We start from the raw sequence: 21,663 nt of genomic DNA, 5'->3' as shown, positions 1-21,663 counted from the left end.
GCGGGCTTTAAAATATTCAAACTTCGAGAATTAATTTAAATTATAAAAAACGAATTTAAAAATACTGTTATTTAAGTTTGAATTTGGGCATTGATAATATTTTTAAAGTGGACTCAAATTCCCTATTGCATTTTTGAACCTTCATGAAATTCAATGGAATAAAGAAGTTGTTGTTGTGACAAATCACCACACTTTTGAAAATTGCTAAAAGTAACCTATTTAATCTATCGTTTTTTGGTTTTATTATGGCGATACACTAAGCGGTGAGTCATCGCCTCCATACAACTTATTGGTCGCACGTTGTTTATATGCCCAAAACGCCATTTTGCTAGAGATCTTATTTGTGATCAAAGGTAAATTTGATTCAGTACTTCTAAATAATTGTTTCTTGAACTAATTGAGTTGAAACGAAGTGTTATTTAAATAATTCATCAAGAAGTATGACAAATGAATAAGTTCTTCTTGATCGCGGCGCGGGTTGCGGGCCCAGCGTACAGATCCCCTGTCGCACCGCGAGGTCTCTCGCAGAACTGGTTGCCACAACACACCAGCCAACACAACACGGTAACGTCAGTAACGAGAGTGGTATATTTATGGTCAGTAACACACCCACCGTCCCCGTGCTAGTGCCGTGCCGTGTCCCGCGTCCGTCCCTTGTCCTCGAGCGTCTGGTACCACCGTACCGTCCGAGGCCCCCGCGCTATATAACTAACTAACTAACTTATGTGTCAGTGCCCGTGAAGTGAGTTCTCTCGAGTTCGGTCCCAGTGAAGTGCGTTCTGAAGTGAGCCCTCCGAGGGCAGAGCCCGAGATGAGTTGATCCTGGTAGGTACGTTATCATGTTCTCTTCATGTGCTGCACTTTTACTGACTACGGGTCTTCTTCTAATTTCTAATCTAAGTTCTGTCCGCAGAACGCAAGGTAAAAGGCTCGGCTCGCCGACTATATGTTAGTTAGGTATATTATATGTTCCGTTACACATTGCGGATGTACACAGATTATAATGCAGTGACTTTTACTGTGGGGGAACTGCCCGAATAATGTTTGCATCGGCTATAGAGCCATTCATGTGGATGTTAGTTATATAAAGGTAAACTAATTAAAATAATTGTTGGTACACAGTGGTGCATATTTAGGCATCAAGTGCTACCTAAACGTAAATTGGGTTAGGTTTCTACCTGAACACGATGCACTCAACCTGTCAGTTATTACCTCCCTTGTGCAACACCAGGAAGTGTGACTAGCTGTCAACAGTGTTGACTGCTTCAAGTGGTGGTAACGTTCTCGCCAGAGGTCAACATAATTAGTGCTTAGGTTACTTGGATGATGTGACTCATTCCTCTTCATTCTTTAGACCTCTCCTTATTCTGAGGAAACTTTCACAAATATAATCTGCCAATACGAACTAATTAACCCCAAACAACACGGTCTTGACACCCACTCCTTGCCTCATTCACATTCACACATACTATTCTATTATTCTGACTCTTGACATGGCCTGACTCAAGTATCTGATTCACTTGATCGTGCCATGTCTTCCTCGACTTCTGCTACCATTCAAATTTGCGTGATACATTCTCCTAACACTCATTTCTTCGCCCATTCGCTCTACTTGCCCAAATCATCTATATATATTTAATTTATTTTTTTCAAAATAGGGAAGGTCAAGGGATTTCAAGGTAATTTTCCCCATATTAAAAGGAAAAATCGAAATCCAGCGTTCTACGAAAACGGACAAGATTGAATATGTATTCGGGAATGTTCGTTGTAACTTCGTATTAACAATGGGATATACAATGATTAAATCCATTTATTTTTTTATTTATTAATTAAAAAAAAAAAAACATGACATGTTACATATTACAGTGATCTTTGGCTGTCCAACTAGGAGATTACCTGTTTTAGGACAGTCAGAAATAGGCATATTTATTAAAAGCGATTCATGTTTAGTTTAATTTTTTAATTTTTTAATTTCAAGTTAATATTTTGGCGGAATTGACAAATATTATATATTTTAGCCAATCTGGAAAATGTCGATAGCCCTTTTACACTCTTTATAGTTTTATCTGGCCCATAACATCAACAGCAGCTCTGCTATAAAATCAAAGGGTTTTCTCTATTGACATTATCTTTCCTCCCTACTATTCATGCGGCTTCAAAAGTTTACAAACACGCAAACAGTTTTCCAGATATTGCAACGGCGTCCGATGACTTCTACATTGTATGCAGGCAGCTCACATCATGTAGATAGTAATAATAGTATTGTTAGGAATGTATCAGGTATTTGTTTTGTACATTTAGTTTTAGATGGCAAACACGGAGCAGAAAGAAACACCTGTCGAGTCGAGTAGAAGAGTTACAGACAACATTCGTTGGTAGCGAGCGAATTAGCGATGACGCGATGCACTGTGACCTGTGGCCACCGCTAAATTGGGTTTCCTACGAGGCGCTAGTTTAATATATGTGGTAGGTACTATACTAGGAGTAGGCAGAGTGACTAGCTACACCGACTAGTAACTCACTCAAATGTCAGTTCCAATGGATGCTAGTGACTATAGTTAAAGTTTGCTTCTCTTCTCATTTAATTTATCTCTATAATTATATAATACATATATCTATAATATTTTTTATTTATTTTATTTATTTATTTATACGCCCATTGGGCTTTTACATACATAGTTAATAAAAAAATAATATTCTGAAGATTGCAAGTTTACAAAAGTAATAGTAAAAATATATATAAACATATCCATTTGACATATTATAACAGCAAGCAAATAGTACAAAAATAAGAATATTCCTACTCCTAAGTTATACAGACTTAAATTAGTTAATAAGAAATGTAAAGTTTATATGTAAATGCTAGGTAGTGGCAGCAGTAACATGATACAATATATTATATTAATAAATATAATATATTGTATAAAATAATCAATCAATAACATAAAATAATCAATCAATCAATCCCTCTCAATCGAGGGCGATCGGTCAGCCATTTTACATAGTTTATATAAAAAAAATATTGTGCAGATTATAAATAAAGAATATTAAAGCAATAATATAACATTCACCATTAGACATAATATAAAACCAAGCAAAAAGCAAATCTAAACATGATAGTTTGTAGGTATAAGCCTGTTTTGTCAATCTTGAGGAAATAATTCAATAAGAGGTGCAATAGCTAGATGTTTATTGTTTTATTTTAAAAGTTCTAATATTTCAATATTACAATATAAGTAGTTGGAACGCACACCACATAGATGACCCAATTACCATGTAAATAATTTCTTTTTTGTGTGTTATTTTTTTAATTAACCCCACACAGGAAAATAATTTCCCTGGATTCTGTGTGAAGGGTCTTTTTAAGGAGAGAAAGTTCTGGGAAGAATAGAGGTTTGGGTAGGAATCTAATCCACTGCAGAGACCAGTTGGAGAGGTCAAAGGGTCTACCCAACTGGCACGCCACGCAGCTTGTGCACTAACATTTAGTCGAATCAGACAACAAGGTTATATCTGAGAATGAGGAATGTCACGTTTGACCACATCCTCTTATTAGTGGGTCTAGGTCCTGGTTCCTATTCCATTGCCCACTCACTGCAGTGATCACTCTGTACCGCAGTAACAACACGCTTCTTACTTTCCGATTCTTAACTTTCTAATATGGCGAACTGATATTATATTCCATTAGATATACAGGGTGTATCGGCACTAACCCGACAAACTTTAACCAGCTATTCCTTAGCACATTTGGAGTAAAAAATGTTATGTGCACTTTGCTGTCCGGTAACGTTTTTTTTTAATAAAAAATTAATTAAACATATTTTCACCACATGTCACCACTGTTTTATCCTTTGTCAATATTTGAAAGCAACGTCGCAACTGCTCGCGTGTCGCTGCGAACGAAGCCCGTATTACATAATCCAGTACCAGAAAATAAATATTTTATTTAACAATAATGATTATTCACATTTTTCGTATGCGAATCACTGATTGTCTTCTTGTATTGTACACATCAGTTTTATTTTTGTATCTAAATTGTTTCACTTCTGGAATGCTCTGGTTTCACCTCTTACGCGTTTCACGTATTAAATAGTCTAATTTTGAAACTAAGAAACTAATTAGTAGATTTCCTGAATTTATAATCGAAGTCCAATAATTCTGAGCACTTTTAAAAACAATTTTCCTCACTTAGGTACTTATCAATTATAATAATTGGATTATTTGAACAGCGCCGTTGTTTTTTAAATCACCGTAAGTGCTCTGTCAAAATATTACTTGCTAGGCTATCCTACAACGTATATTTTTTAATAAATTTAGTTATTTACAACTTCGCGGAATGTGATTTATGAATATTATTGCTTATGTTAAAAGCTTTCCAGAATTACCGGAATATAACAAGCAGCTTGACACACTTAAGTTTATTTCCACTAATTTGAAGGTACAAAGAATGTATAGTTTTAAAAACAATCCCGATGAATCAAAAAACGGTTCATATAAAACTGCTGCGCAACACACTCACACAAAGGAAAGCACTCACACAAACGTCATGACTGCATTGGATTGACCACCTGCAAATGAATGCTGCCAGATTGCTAATTTATTTACATAATAATTACTAAATTTTATTTAAAATATCGCAAATTTTTAAAAAAATCGACAATAAATTACAACTATAATTTAAAAAAATATTCTTAACCCCACGCTTTTTCGTAATTGATTAATTAATTCAGAATTTAAACGTTGCTTGAAATGATTAGCCATATTTGGTGACCAGATCTGAATATCCAGGTACTTCCTCACCTTCCACTCCTTCCCTTAGCCATAAAACTTTCTCCAATTCAACATAAAAATTGTGTAGATATATCGGATGTAATGAAATGCATGATAATTAGACCCCAAAATACTTACTTATTCAGGGAAATAAACCCCTGAGTCATCAGTTATTCGTAATTGATTAATTAATTCAGAATTTAAACGTTGCTTGAAATGACTAGCCGTATTTGGTGACCAGATCTGAATATCCAGGTTCAGAATTTAAACGTTGCTTGAAATGACTAGCCGTATTTGGTGACCAGATCTGAATATCCAGCTTTAGAATTTAAACGTTGCTTGAAATGACTAGCCGTATTTGGTGACCAGATCTGAATATCCAGGTTAAGAATTTAAACAATGCTTGAAATAACTAGCCGTATTTGGTGACCAGATCTGAATATCCAGGTTAAGAATTTAAACGTTGCTTGAAATGACTAGCCGTATTTGGTGACCAGATCTGAATATCCAGGTTTAGAATTTAAACGTTGCTTGAAATGACTAGCCGTATTTGGTGACCAGATCTGAATATCCAGGTTCAGAATTTAAACGTTGCTTGAAATGACTAGCCGTATTTGGTGACCAGATCTGAATATCCAGGTTTAGAATTTAAACTTTGCTTGAAATGACTAGCCGTATTTGGTGACCAGATCTGAATATCCAGGTACTTCCTCACCTTCCACTCCTTCCCTTAGCCATAAAACTTTCCCCAATTCAACATAAAAATTGTGTAGATATATCGGATGTAATGAAATGCATGATAATTAGACCCCAAAATACTTACTTATTCAGGGAAATAAACCCCTGAGTCATCAGTTGGAAATACCAAGGACATTAAGTGAAATTTTAAACAATGCAATAATAGGAATTAGCAAATAATAATTTACGACAATTTACTCGGAAATCAATAAAGCCAGGATAATAAAAATAGAAAGTTATCACTTACGTCGTCTGTAAGTGGCTTCACCACAGTTTGATAATGCCGTCAGAAGGTGAAACCGCTGTCACGCGTAACAATAATTACAACTAGCAGAACTTGTTTATAAACACACTGTTTTTATAAATTTAATAATGAGACTGTTAAAAATTAAAAAAATCTCTAAATTGAATGGAGTAGCAGAAGTCGGGGACGCCCGAGGAAGACATGGCACGACCAAGTGAATCAGATACTTGAGTCGGGCCATGTCAAGAGTCAGAACAATAGAAGAGTATGTATGAGACGATGTATGAATGTGAATGAGGCAAGGAGTGTGTGCCAAGACCGAGTTGTTTGGCGGTCCGTCCTCTCTGCCTACCCCTGCGGGGAAACGGCGTGATGGTTAGTTAGTTAGTTAGTTAGAGTTCTACAAACTAAACTTAAAATCAAATAAATTTATTGCGAAGATTCAAAGTACTGTACTGTAATATTATATTAAATAATACTTGGAAATATTTTAATAAATTTTTACGTGTTTAATTATTGTTTGAAGTCAGATTAAAGCGATTAAAAAACCCACCTGGCAATTCTTATTCGAGTTTCGTTGTATACTTACGTATTGGCGCGCTTTTACAATAACAATGGTATGGCATCATTCGTCTCATTTTTAACTATTATTATTTAGTGTGTAGGAAAGAGCGAAGATGGTTTTCGACACACTTGCTTATAACACAGCCCACACGGGACTTGAGACAGAATACGTGTGAAAGAGATGACAGTAGCGCGGCGTTGCCAAGTACTTTACCCCTATACTGAGGGCAGTAACGGAGTGTGGAAATTTTATTTATTTTTTGTTTTTAAAAGCAAAAAAATGTTACCGGACAGCAAAGTGCCCATAACATTTTTTACTCCAAATGTGCTAAGGAATAGCTGGTTAAAGTTTGTCGGGTACGTGCCGATACACCCTGTATAGGTCATTCACAGAGAGGGGGTGGAGTTTATGTAATTAAAAATTTCCCAAATGCATTCAGATTCCTTATATATTATTTAAGGTAAATCAGAAGGTTTTATTTTAAAATATTTCGTATTATCCTTTTCCAGCGATTCCGAATAATTACCTTAATATATATTATATAAATATATATACCTGGCAAAATGATTGTTTTACTATACATATAAGTACATGTCAGATTAAAGATTTGTTGGCTAATTTTACAATCAAGGAAGCGTTTCTATCTTCCGATTGTCTTTCATGTTATTTTATTGGCTTGGCAGTGCCTATACTTCCTACAAACATACGCGTATTATGCGTTATTTCATATCGGTGTTCTGTCAAAATAGTGCGAGATTATTATTTACGTAAATAATATTAAATATAAATATTTTTAAAATCGTACATGCGAAGAGTTGTTGTTTATAGTCATTAAGTTGAATCAAATGTTTGTTTTATTTGTAAATGCGTATTTAAACAGTAGTTTTACGTAAATAATTACCGTTGTTTGAATAAATGAAATTGTACGTATTTGTATATCGCTCTTATCCGCTCTGTCGGTCAATAGGGAAACTACTCCAGCGGCCGGTAAAGGAGGGATTTACATTTTTAAGGAACCCTAGAATGTTTGATTCTTGACAGACGTCAAATATATAAAACGTAATTGTGGATAATTTTTACTGTAATATAATTAATCCAATGGATTTAACTTTCAAAAACATATTTCTTCAATATTATCCAAAAATTATATGAGCAGAAACGATGCTTTTCAAGAAATCTCGTATTAATTTTCAAGTTAGCGGAATTTACCCGAAACACACAATTTGAATTTGATAAATCAGAGGGCCTACATCGTCCAGACGCTAGGGTAGATCAGATGTCTGCCAAGCTAATCTCAGAGCTTAATATAGCGTAGTGTAGTGAACACTACTACTAGACTAGAGTAGAGTAGTGGGTGGGACACCTCACTCTTCACTCTGGATCCGGCAGCTGAGTCCACCTACTGCGGGCCTATTGCTAATTTATTGAAAATCCCTTCAAATTATTCTAAATCCGGTTTGAAACGGGACTGCAGGTCGTTTCCTGATAAACTTTTAGTAAATTCCCAATACATATATGGGAACACGTACAATGACGAAATGCGAACACGTATTCCGATATCGTGACAGTACATGGTATTTTACTAAAAGTTTATTGAGAAACTATATAATACTTATTTATTTTTAATTAAAGTTTGAGAAATAAACGCCATTGATGACTTTATTGGATTAACATCAACGTAATGTATCATCGAAGAACAAGATAATATTAGTAAATCTAAACGAAACAAAATAATAGCAATAAGTCGATTATTAATTAGTCCTTTGATCTACATTGGGGAACAAGCCGGAACTTCGTGTGAGCTATGAGTAGGTATAGGTACCCGGGTACTCGTAGGTACGGAGTCCAGACCTGAAGGTACCCGGGTACTCGCAGGTACCGAGTCCAGACCTGTAGGTACCCGGGTACTCGCAGGTACCGAGTCCAGACCTGTAGGTACCCGGGTACTCGCAGGTACGGAGTCCAGACCTGTAGGTACCCGGGTACTCGCAGGTACGGAGTCCAGACCTGTAGGTAGAGGGTATTACCGAATTGAAAACCGAAATATTTATATTAAAATAAGATGACGCCCACCAAATCAGATATATTTGGTTTTATATCACACGTCAAACGATTGAATTACTATACGAGTACCATTCTTCTTTTTCTTCGTAAGTGGTTATTCAGCCAGTCGATGGTTTTGGAAAGAAAATGTTTCGAAAAAATGATAAAATACCCACGTGTCCGGTGGTAAAATGGACTAACTTCGGGAGTGGATTCTACCATGATAGCAAATGTTTCCGGTGGTAAAGTGGACTGACTTCAGGAGTGGATTCTACCATGATAGCAAATGTTTCCAGTGGTAAAGTGGACTGACTTAATCACCTCCCGAAGTGACTGCATTTTACATCGAATAGAGACCTACGCCAATATCTATATCAGCGCTCGCTGCAGCATCTCTATCTACTCATCTACCTAGGCACATGTCCTAGGTACTGGGCCAACGATGGCATTGTGTACCTTTGGCATTTCTAGCCCGGCGCTGGTTCAGGTTACTGCGTTACGTTACAAGCCAAGGAACACTCATATCAGATCTACCAGATCTGACGCAAGGTCTGATGTACATGGTTACTGGACTAATGGGGGAAATGTGTATATGTCCCCTTGTGTGTGCTTGATTGCCATCAATATGATGGAATGCATTGTCATCGACTACGAGTGTATCTGTCGAGTTTCAGCTCCATCGGATGTCGGGAAGTGAGTTCGTTTCCGCTTCAAAGATTTGCATTCATTCGTTACCGAATAGAAAAGTGAAATTCAAATAGGTGTTCAGGAAAAACTTTTTATTTTCTTTTTAACTGTTTTTTAAACTTATTTTGAAGGACAATGTAATATATCACTGAATAAGAAAATAATACTAATAAATCTAAACAAATCATGAAACAGAACTAAACATAATCGAACCCAAGCTTGTCTTCAAAAAGTCAAGGTATCCGAGACATGTTACCTTCTCGTCAAAATAATTGTCTATTTTTATTCGCTTCTATTACATTCCAAACATACAGATGGTAGGATTTCAAGTGAATATTCTCAAATGAAAAATGTCTTTTAGTTATATTGATGATGAAAGAGATGTAAATTATTGTAAAGTTAATAATTTGCATGAATGGATTCAAATACAGACTACAAGAAAATGTGGTACAAATAACCTAACTTGTGTAGAATTAAACATCAGGTCAATATGCAAGTACTTATTTTAAAAACAGTATAAATCACATTGACATATACTGATGCTTTGTGAAACAGCAATACGTTCGGAACAAGTTGGTTTCTATGAAATTCCCGGATTTAATTCGTATCACTATTGCAGAAGTTACAAATCCGGTGGAGGTATTTTGCTATATGAAAAAAATAATCTCGCCTTCGCCTTTATAGACACAAAATATTTTGAAAACGTTTTTGGAAAATTGACACTTAAAAAAAACAAAATTTTAAATCTTTTAGCTTTTAGCTTTTAGCTATAGGTATGTATACCGACCTCCGAATCTCAATAAACAAGCATCTGAAATATCTTCTGTCTTTAAAAATAATATTGACCCGAATGAAAGTCATATATTTTGGTGACATCAATGTAAACTTATTAAGGCGATGCACTACGTAGTGTAATATTTTAAATCGAGCCGCTATCAATAACACCCCTTACGTAAATGGCGATAAGGTTTAAATTCCCGCTTAAGCCTGTTTTGATTTATGCAAGAAAAAAACATGGCCAAAAAGTGCTTTTTATTTTATTTTGTGGATGTTCAGGCATAAATATATTTTTCATTAAATAAATAACTTAATTTGCCACATTATACAATAAAATCATAACCGAAAATGGGTTCGTAAGTAGGAGATTTTGAACTACAAGAAGCAGTTTTCATAGGCCTTATAGATTATTTTTTTCTGGGATTATAAAAAGACTTATCTAAAAAATACTCGATTATTTAAAAGGCCAGGATGTATTCTACTCGCAGTATTTAATTAAAGCATCTGAATCATTTCTAGGCGACCAAATTTTCAAACCAAAAACACATGAATTTGAATTACTTCGTAGTGCATCGCTTTACGCCTTAAATAGAAATGATGCAGTCAATTATTTAATAAAATGTATAGATGACGTAACAAGAGAAGTTATAGTTCAACAGAAAATAAATAGCTCGTGTATCGATTATTTTTTTGTAAGGATTAGCGGAGCTTTTGCAGGTGTGAGTTAAATCTCCTCATGCGTATGTGATTATAACATTGCAGATCACCACACTACGGCTATTAATGTTCACTCAGATTCTATAATCCGCTAGAGCTTTTGCAGGTGTGAGTTCAATCTCCTCATGCGTATGTGATTATAACATTGCAGATCACCACACTACGGCTATTAATGTTCACTCAGATTCTATAATCCGCTAGAGCTTTTGCAGGTGTGAGTTCAATCTCCTCATGCGTATGTGATTATAACATTGCAGATCACCACACTACGGCTATTAATGTTCACTCAGATTCTATAATCCGCTAGAGCTTTTGCAGGTGTGAGTTCAATCTCCTCATGCGTATGTGATTATAACATTGCAGATCACCACACTACGGCTATTAATGTTCACTCAGATTCTATAATCCGCTAGAGCTTTTGCAGGTGTGAGTTCAATCTCCTCATGCGTATGTGATTATAACATTGCAGATCACCACACTACGGCTATTAATGTTCACTCAGATTCTATAATCCGCTAGAGCTTTTGCAGGTGTGAGTTCAATCTCCTCATGCGTATGTGATTATAACATTGCAGATCACCACACTACGGCTATTAATGTTCACTCAGATTCTATAATCCGCTAGAGCTTTTGCAGGTGTGAGTTCAATCTCCTCATGCGTATGTGATTATAACATTGCAGATCACCACACTACGGCTATTAATGTTCACTCAGATTCTATAATCCGCTAGAGCTTTTGCAGGTGTGAGTTAAATCTCCTCATGCGTATGTGATTATAACATTGCAGATCACCACACTACGGCTATTAATGTTCACTCAGATTCTATAATCCGCTAGAGCTTTTGCAGGTGTGAGTTAAATCTCCTCATGCGTATGTGATTATAACATTGCAGATCACCACACTACGGCTATTAATGTTCACTCAGATTCTATAATCCGCTAGAGCTTTTGCAGGTGTGAGTTCAATCTCCTCATGCGTATGTGATTATAACATTGCAGATCACCACACTACGGCTATTAATGTTCACTCAGATTCTATAATCCGCTAGAGCTTTTGCAGGTGTGAGTTCAATCTCCTCATGCGTATGTGATTATAACATTGCAGATCACCACACTACGGCTATTAATGTTCACTCAGATTCTATAATCCGCTAGAGCTTTTGCAGGTGTGAGTTCAATCTCCTCATGCGTATGTGATTATAACATTGCAGATCACCACACTACGGCTATTAATGTTCACTCAGATTCTATAATCCGCTAGAGCTTTTGCAGGTGTGAGTTCAATCTCCTCATGCGTATGTGATTATAACATTGCAGATCACCACACTACGGCTATTAATGTTCACTCAGATTCTATAATCCGCTAGAGCTTTTGCAGGTGTGAGTTCAATCTCCTCATGCGTATGTGATTATAACATTGCAGATCACCACACTACGGCTATTAATGTTCACTCAGATTCTATAATCCGCTAGAGCTTTTGCAGGTGTGAGTTCAATCTCCTCATGCGTATGTGATTATAACATTGCAGATCACCACACTACGGCTATTAATGTTCACTCAGATTCTATAATCCGCTAGAGCTTTTGCAGGTGTGAGTTCAATCTCCTCATGCGTATGTGATTATAACATTGCAGATCACCACACTACGGCTATTAATGTTCACTCAGATTCTATAATCCGCTAGAGCTTTTGCAGGTGTGAGTTCAATCTCCTCATGCGTATGTGATTATAACATTGCAGATCACCACACTACGGCTATTAATGTTCACTCAGATTCTATAATCCGCTAGAGCTTTTGCAGGTGTGAGTTCAATCTCCTCATGCGTATGTGATTATAACATTGCAGATCACCACACTACGGCTATTAATGTTCACTCAGATTCTATAATCCGCTAGAGCTTTTGCAGGTGTGAGTTCAATCTCCTCATGCGTATGTGATTATAACATTGCAGATCACCACACTACGGCTATTAATGTTCACTCAGATTCTATAATCCGCTAGAGCTTTTGCAGGTGTGAGTTAAATCTCCTCATGCGTATGTGATTATAACATTGCAGATCACCACACTACGGCTATTAATGTTCACTCAGATTCTATAATCCGCTAGAGCTTTTGCAGGTGTGAGTTCAATCTCCTCATGCGTATGTGATTATAACATTGCAGATCACCACACTACGGCTATTAATGTTCACTCAGATTCTATAATCCGCTAGAGCTTTTGCAGGTGTGAGTTCAATCTCCTCATGCGTATGTGATTATAACATTGCAGATCACCACACTACGGCTATTAATGTTCACTCAGATTCTATAATCCGCTAGAGCTTTTGCAGGTGTGAGTTCAATCTCCTCATGCGTATGTGATTATAACATTGCAGATCACCACACTACGGCTATTAATGTTCACTCAGATTCTATAATCCGCTAGAGCTTTTGCAGGTGTGAGTTAAATCTCCTCATGCGTATGTGATTATAACATTGCAGATCACCACACTACGGCTATTAATGTTCACTCAGATTCTATAATCCGCTAGAGCTTTTGCAGGTGTGAGTTCAATCTCCTCATGCGTATGTGATTATAACATTGCAGATCACCACACTACGGCTATTAATGTTCACTCAGATTCTATAATCCGCTAGAGCTTTTGCAGGTGTGAGTTCAATCTCCTCATGCGTATGTGATTATAACATTGCAGATCACCACACTACGGCTATTAATGTTCACTCAGATTCTATAATCCGCTAGAGCTTTTGCAGGTGTGAGTTCAATCTCCTCATGCGTATGTGATTATAACATTGCAGATCACCACACTACGGCTATTAATGTTCACTCAGATTCTATAATCCGCTAGAGCTTTTGCAGGTGTGAGTTCAATCTCCTCATGCGTATGTGATTATAACATTGCAGATCACCACACTACGGCTATTAATGTTCACTCAGATTCTATAATCCGCTAGAGCTTTTGCAGGTGTGAGTTAAATCTCCTCATGCGTATGTGATTATAACATTGCAGATCACCACACTACGGCTATTAATGTTCACTCAGATTCTATAATCCGCTAGAGCTTTTGCAGGTGTGAGTTCAATCTCCTCATGCGTATGTGATTATAACATTGCAGATCACCACACTACGGCTATTAATGTTCACTCAGATTCTATAATCCGCTAGAGCTTTTGCAGGTGTGAGTTCAATCTCCTCATGCGTATGTGATTATAACATTGCAGATCACCACACTACGGCTATTAATGTTCACTCAGATTCTATAATCCGCTAGAGCTTTTGCAGGTGTGAGTTCAATCTCCTCATGCGTATGTGATTATAACATTGCAGATCACCACACTACGGCTATTAATGTTCTCTTCGATTCTATAGAACAAGTTAACTTTAACAAAACTGAAAATATAACGATTCAATACAAAATCACTTCTAGAAGAATATGACTGTTCTACTATTTATTCAAAATTTCAGAATTATTTTGATGACTTGTATAAAAATAGCATAATTGTAAGTAGAAAATCCAAAACCCGGCCTTATGTGAACAACGTTTTTTTTTTGCAATGTATTTGTAAAATAGCTAATACTTTAACTGGTTTTCTGGTTAAGTACATTTAACAAGAATACACCAACCGTATTGCAAACTTTTGATTTTTGAGATAAAATAAATATAAATACAAATAATACAAATGGGCAAATAAACAAATGACCTTACTTGTTGATATAATGAAAATAAATATAAATTAATTAATTATTTAAAAAAAATTATAAAATAGTGTTGATTGACTAGCTGATCATTTTTGGAAAAGTGAGTGGAAGGGTTTAGTTTTTCCTATGGGGAAGATTTAACCCGGACAACAAAATCGGAAGCATAAAAAAAAAAAAAATAAATAAATAGATAATGTTAGGGATAATAGAAATAAAAATAAGAATAATCGCATCAGCGTAATATAAAGTTTTTGTTAAAAGTTAATTTAGATATAAAATTTTCACTAGAGAAATATGAAAAAATAAGAACAGTTTTGAGATGTAAGGCATTCTTTATGATATTTTATGTAACAGAAGTGATAACTTGTATAAACGTTGGAAATGCTCCAACAAACGAATATTACGAGGAAGAATATAAATGTTTTAGAAATGTATTAAATAAATTATTAGTTAAATTAAAAACTTTTTACTATAATGATAAATTCACAAACTATTTTCAAGACACAAAAAAAACATGGGAGGAGTGTAATAAAATTAATAAATGTAAAAATGACTGTGATGAAAATGCTTCTAAATATCTGATGGAAGATCGAACAAAATAATGTTTAACTAATGATTTTGTTGATTATTTCTCTGAAAGTGTTTACAATATGTTACATAAGTGCAACCATAAGACAATTGAATTTGAACAAGAAAAGATGCCTCAAAGCACCGAGGGCAACAGAAAGGATATAGAAAGTATTGTTAGACAAATGAAGAGTTCTTCTCCAGGAATTGATAATATCAGGATGACAGATATTAAAAAACATATTTTAATCTTAGGTCCAATTATAACCTATTTTATAAATAGAATCTTATTTCAAGCAAAAATTCCTGATGACTTAAAATGTAGTATTATAAGACCTATATATATATATAAGGGAGGTGACCACACTGTATTGCGTAACTCATCATCACTTTTGGCTCTACAACCCCTGGTGGGTCTTGCTTGGCCTCCTCAAGAGTCTTCCTCCACTCATCTCGGTCCCGCGCCAGCTCTCTCCAGTTTCGAAGCTCCAAGGCAGACAAATCTTTGATTGCGTAACTACAGACCAATTATTATCTTACCATCACTAGAAGAAATTCTTGAAAAATATATTCAAATAAAATAAATAAGATATTTAGAAGATTTTTCTGTAATAGATACTAATCAATACGGTTTCCACAAAAAAGAGTACAGAATTGCAGCTTCAAAAATTTGCCAACATGATAAATAATGAATTAAACTGTAAAAAAACATACATTAGTCTTATTTAAAGATTACTCAAAAGCCTTTGATACTATTGATCATGGTTAATTACTTAAAATACTAGAAATTATAGGAATAAGAGGAAAACTACTAAAACTTTTTGAAAATTACTTAAACAACCGATGCATGAAATTAAAACTCTTAAACTCTGCAAAAAAAAAAGTTTTTTGCCTGAGTTCCTCAAGGTTCCATATTAGGTCCAATTTTGTATTGTATATATGTATCTTTTATTAAATACATTTTAGACATGTAAAGCACTTTTGATATGCGTATGAAACTGCTTTATTGATTTCTAGCAGTGATTTGAAAACTTGTATAGACCTTTTACAAAAAGACTACATTGAACTCTTAAAATGGTCTCATGACTCTGGCTTAATCATAAATGCCAAAAAAACTAAATTGTTACACATAAGATTCCCTAATCTTAAGGTAGGTATATATTAGACCAGAAAAAGACCCATACCTCACACAACGGTATTCCTGCAATGTGTACATGTGAAAATATGGAACTAGTTAAAGAATATGTTTATTTAGGTGTCGATATTGATTGCTTTTTCAAGTGGGACATACAAATAAACAAAGTTTGTGCACGACTAAGATCAATTGTAAACAGATTGTGTAAAGTAATTTATTTTGTTCCAATCTGCACACTTACTTTATTTATCTCTAGCTGAATCTGTTATAAGGTAGGTATGCAATAACAGCTTGGAGATTTTCCTGTAAAACTAATATCGACCATGTTCAATCCGTGCAAAATTCATTGGTTAAATTATTAGTTGAAATTTTTTATTTACCTATACAAAGAAAGGCATAATATTCCATACTTCTATCAGACTCTCAAAATTCTTTATTGAGAGCAATTCTGTGGAAAAAATTATATTTCAGCACATAAATAACCCCTTATATACCTTACCCCCAGGCTAGAACACAATCATAATACTAGTTACTTTAATGAAGGACTTATTGTACCTAAGCATACAAATAAATATGGACAAAGAAAGTTAAACTATATGATTCCCAGGTTTTTTTTATATTTTTTTTATACTTAAATTTACATAGTAAGAACATATTTCAAATAATAGTTAACATGTTTTCCTTTACAAGAGTCAAAAATTCGCGTGTAAAGGGAAAAAATAAAAACTTAACATACATACGAATAGAATAATAATAGAAGAAAAAAAATCATAAAAACATATAAAGTGAAGAGATTTTTGTTTTTTTATTATTTTTTTATATAATAATATATAAAGTAATATAGTGAGATGTCATCGTTATTCTAATTCGCTAAATTATGGTAGTGAAGTTTATTTTATTTTTAAATTTATTATAGTTCGGTTCTAACCTTATTTCTGTCGTTAGTTGATTAAACCACACCACTCCAGTGTACGTGTAATAAATAGTGTTGTGCAAAACTGTGCATTAATGGAGTGCATAAGCGACACATTGTATTTTGCCTATTGCTCTCGACACGAACCATGGCATGGTGTGACTTCTTATACAGTTGTTTTAATATGTTACCTGCTGAAATTAAAAGCTGTGCCCAAAACAAACAATTGGTGAACTTACTGAAGACTTGGCTTACTGATAGGATTAATTTGTATTAGCTTACAATGATGTATTATTCTAAAAACTTTTAAAATTGTTATTTATGTTTTTCATAATTTTCTTTTGCTATATTTCTGTAAAATTTTTAATTTTTGGATTAAACATATAATTGTAAAAATGTAACTGTAAACTCACTATAATAAGATTTTTAATGTAAAGAACCCGTTAGACAAACTGCTAAAAAGCAGTTTATCGGGACTTTTTTTGCCTTATAATGTGTGTACCTAATATAAAAAATAAAAAAATACTATCTAAGTTACAAACCAATTTCATTAGAAACTTTGTTTCCATTTTAAAAAGGTAGATGCCAAAAATACGGGAAAAATAGTTTGTTAATTCTGAAGATGATATTGTTAATTCTGAATTAGATTAATAAATAATTAATTAATTCTGAATTAGATTGATAAATAATTAATTAATTCTGAATAAGATTAATAATAATTTTCTGAATAAGACTTACATACACATTTTACAGACTAAAAGAAGTGCTCAATGTTGAAAAACTGAAAATTATTTATTTTTCTTTGGTGCAATCTTCACTCATATACGGAATAATAGGATGGGGCGATGCGCTTAGTGCACATATCAAACCTTTACAAATAACTCAAAATTATATCATCAAAGTTATGTATAGTCGGAAAATAACATTTTCAACAGATGAGTTATACAAAGAATCTTATTAACTATTCTGTCTCAGCAAACTATTTATTTTGCAAACTATGAAATACATACTTAAAAACAAAAATAAATTCATTATAAATGAAAACAGAATCAACATTCGAAATAATAATGTACTCCCAAAACGAATACACAACAAATGCAAACTGCAGTTGCAGATGCAGTTTCATTGGACCTCGTACTTTCAATCTTTCACCGAAAAATATTCAAGTGATTACTAAACTTCCTCCATATTTAAAAGAGTTAAAATGATGGCTTTTCGATACAGCAGTTGAAACTTTTTTTATTTAATTTGTATCAATTTATGTTTCTCATAAAATATTCACCACATTTTACACTAAACACTTATAACTTCACTATACAATATTGTAAACACTTTTTATACAAACCGCTTAGACAAAATGTAATCTGGTTTTTGTTTTATATGCCCACAGTTTGTTTATTTCTAGGTACAATAATATAATAACTTAAATATATTACCCACGCACAGGCTGCGCCTTAGTGGGTTCCCATTATTTGTATTGATTTATATTATAATATTGTATGTAATTAAAGTAAAAATTGGGAAACATAAAGGAATTAAAAAAAAATCGTTTCCAATGGTCGAGTGGTTTACGACGCCTGTCTCGGTAAGACGAGCGATCCTGGGTTCGATTCCTAGTTTGGACCGTTATCTGTGATTTGTTCTGTTTCGTTTTATTTTCTTCTTCATTGATACCTACCAAATAGAGGTATTTAAGAATCTCTCTACCGGGCCATTGCATTGGTGGCTCACCTCGTGCTTTTTACAACAATTTCGTTATCACTATTCCAGATCAGGTTTCTGTATCCGGTATTTGGGAAATATTTGCAGGTTAAGGTCATTAAATGATGTTAGCACTAGACACGGCAAACACCGCACTTCAACACCGCACTTCAACACCGCGCACCGCGCACCGCGCACCGCGCACCGCGCACCGCGCACCGCGCACCGCCCGCTACTCGGCGGGTTTTGTCCATACAAACAATTCAACTGTTGTACCTGAAAACAACCTTAAAAAGTTGAAATTTCTAAAAAAGTTAATAATCTTTTTACTTCTGCTGTCGTGTAGAATCACCTCCCGAAGGTTGTGAACTTTACCCCTGGACTCCCATTGTATTTTACGTGTACTATCATGTAGAATCACCTCCCGAAGGTTGTGAACTTTACCCCTGGACTCCCATTGTATTTTACGTGTACTATCATGTAGAATCACCTCCCGAAGGTTGTGAACTTTACCCCTGGACTCCCTTTGTATTTTACGTGTACTATCATGTAGAATCACCTCCCGAAGGTTGTGAACTTTACCCCTGGACTCCCATTGTATTTTACGTGTACTATCATGTAGAATCACCTCCCGAAGGTTGTGAACTTTACCCCTGGACTCCCTTTGTATTTTACGTGTACTATCATGTAGAATCACCTCCCGAAGGTTGTGAACTTTACCCCTGGACTCCCATTGTATTTTACGTGTACTATCATGTAGAATCACCTCCCGAAGGTTGTGAACTTTACCCCTGGACTCCCTTTGTATTTTACGTGTACTATCATGTAGAATCACCTCCCGAAGGTTGTGAACTTTACCCCTGGACTCCCATTGTATTTTACGTGTACTATCATGTAGAATCACCTCCCGAAGGTTGTGAACTTTACCCCTGGACTCCCTTTGTATTTTACGTGTACTATCATGTAGAATCACCTCCCGAAGGTTGTGAACTTTACCCCTGGACTCCCATTGTATTTTACGTGTACTATCATGTAGAATCACCTCCCGAAGGTTGTGAACTTTACCCCTGGACTCCCTTTGTATTTTACGTGTACTATCATGTAGAATCACCTCCCGAAGGTTGTGAACTTTACCCCTGGACTCCCATTGTATTTTACGTGTACTATCATGTAGAATCACCTCCCGAAGGTTGTGAACTTTACCCCTGGACTCCCATTGTATTTTACGTGTACTATCATGTAGAATCACCTCCCGAAGGTTGTGAACTTTACCCCTGGACTCCCTTTGTATTTTACGTGTACTATCATGTAGAATCACCTCCCGAAGGTTGTGAACTTTACCCCTGGACTCCCATTGTATTTTACGTGTACTATCATGTAGAATCACCTCCCGAAGGTTGTGAACTTTACCCCTGGACTCCCTTTGTATTTTACGTGTACTATCATGTAGAATCACCTCCCGAAGGTTGTGAACTTTACCCCTGGACTCCCATTGTATTTTACGTGTACTATCATGTAGAATCACCTCCCGAAGGTTGTGAACTTTACCCCTGGACTCCCTTTGTATTTTACGTGTACTATCATGTAGAATCACCTCCCGAAGGTTGTGAACTTTACCCCTGGACTCCCATTGTATTTTACGTGTACTATCATGTAGAATCACCTCCCGAAGGTTGTGAACTTTACCCCTGGACTCCCTTTGTATTTTACGTGTACTATCATGTAGAATCACCTCCCGAAGGTTGTGAACTTTACCCCTGGACTCCCATTGTATTTTACGTGTACTATCATGTAGAATCACCTCCCGAAGGTTGTGAACTTTACCCCTGGACTCCCTTTGTATTTTACGTGTACTATCATGTAGAATCACCTCCCGAAGGTTGTGAACTTTACCCCTGGACTCCCATTGTATTTTACGTGTACTATCATGTAGAATCACCTCCCGAAGGTTGTGAACTTTACCCCTGGACTCCCTTTGTATTTTACGTGTACTATCATGTAGAATCACCTCCCGAAGGTTGTGAACTTTACCCCTGGACTCCCATTGTATTTTACGTGTACTATCATGTAGAATCACCTCCCGAAGGTTGTGAACTTTACCCCTGGACTCCCTTTGTATTTTACGTGTACTATCATGTAGAATCACCTCCCGAAGGTTGTGAACTTTACCCCTGGACTCCCATTGTATTTTACGTGTACTATCATGTAGAATCACCTCCCGAAGGTTGTGAACTTTACCCCTGGACTCCCTTTGTATTTTACGTGTACTATCATGTAGAATCACCTCCCGAAGGTTGTGAACTTTACCCCTGGACTCCCATTGTATTTTACGTGTACTATCATGTAGAATCACCTCCCGAAGGTTGTGAACTTCACCCCCGGACACCTTGTGTATTTTACGTGTAGGTACTATCATGATGAAATAAAATGATAACTTACTTTTATTAACTACCAAAAGATATAGTTTCGACCCAGAAGGCCAGACAGTGCCTATCTAAGTAGGGATATGAAGTTCTAGGCCACCATTTTAGATAAATTGATTTCACGAGATCTGAACTTCATTGTTTAGTATTTATTTATTTGTGTATTCATCCACTCGGATAAATACGTAAATAGAGAAATACACTATAATAATTTATGTTTCCTTTCCTTCGTGTGAGAACAGATTATAATATTATTATTATTAATTAATACACTGAACGCTGAACATCGCGATTAAAGGATAACAAATAATAATAAGCAGTTATTAGTCGCCTGAAATATCAATTTGTATTGATATTTCAAGCGACTAATTGTTTGTTATCCTTTATAAAACCTTGTCTTATAAACATTAGTTTATCATTAAAAAATAATAAAAATAAGTTTAAAGACAGTAATTCATTAATAAATTCCACAGCATTGGGTCATTAAATTAGTCATTAGCCTTTTGACGGCCTCTTCCGACTAGTAATCCGGAGGTCGTGAAATGGCTTTAGCCGTGTTTGGTGACGAGATGTGAAGAGTCGGGTGCTTCCTCACCTTCCTCTCCCATCTCCTTCCCATCCCCACTAACTCCAGCCTAACAACATACCCCAATTTGGGAAGCCATAATCTCACTGACTTT

At 35.4% G+C, this 21,663-nt stretch overlaps 1 protein-coding gene across 2 annotated transcripts in view; it reads left to right on the top strand.

Annotated features, from left to right (window-relative positions):
* The first annotated feature begins 604 nt into the window (after positions 1-604).
* The window catches only part of LOC149419594 (sodium-dependent transporter bedraggled-like), a 42,324-nt gene continuing 21,265 nt past the window's right edge, over positions 605-21,663 (top strand). The window contains exon 1 of one of the 2 annotated variants that reach the window (XM_089637180.1): positions 605-825. The gene's annotated coding sequence lies outside the window, so the exon portion shown is untranslated. Of the gene's footprint in view, positions 830-21,663 lie in introns of both variants that reach the window. The other variant, XM_089637179.1, reaches the window with a different exon arrangement.

This window comes from Hesperophylax consimilis, chromosome 11 (assembly GCF_061612785.1).
Source record: "Hesperophylax consimilis isolate HC1 chromosome 11, BYU_Hcon_1.0, whole genome shotgun sequence".
Taxonomy (NCBI): domain Eukaryota; kingdom Metazoa; phylum Arthropoda; class Insecta; order Trichoptera; family Limnephilidae; genus Hesperophylax; species Hesperophylax consimilis.
This window is presented reverse-complemented; position numbering and strand designations above follow the sequence as displayed.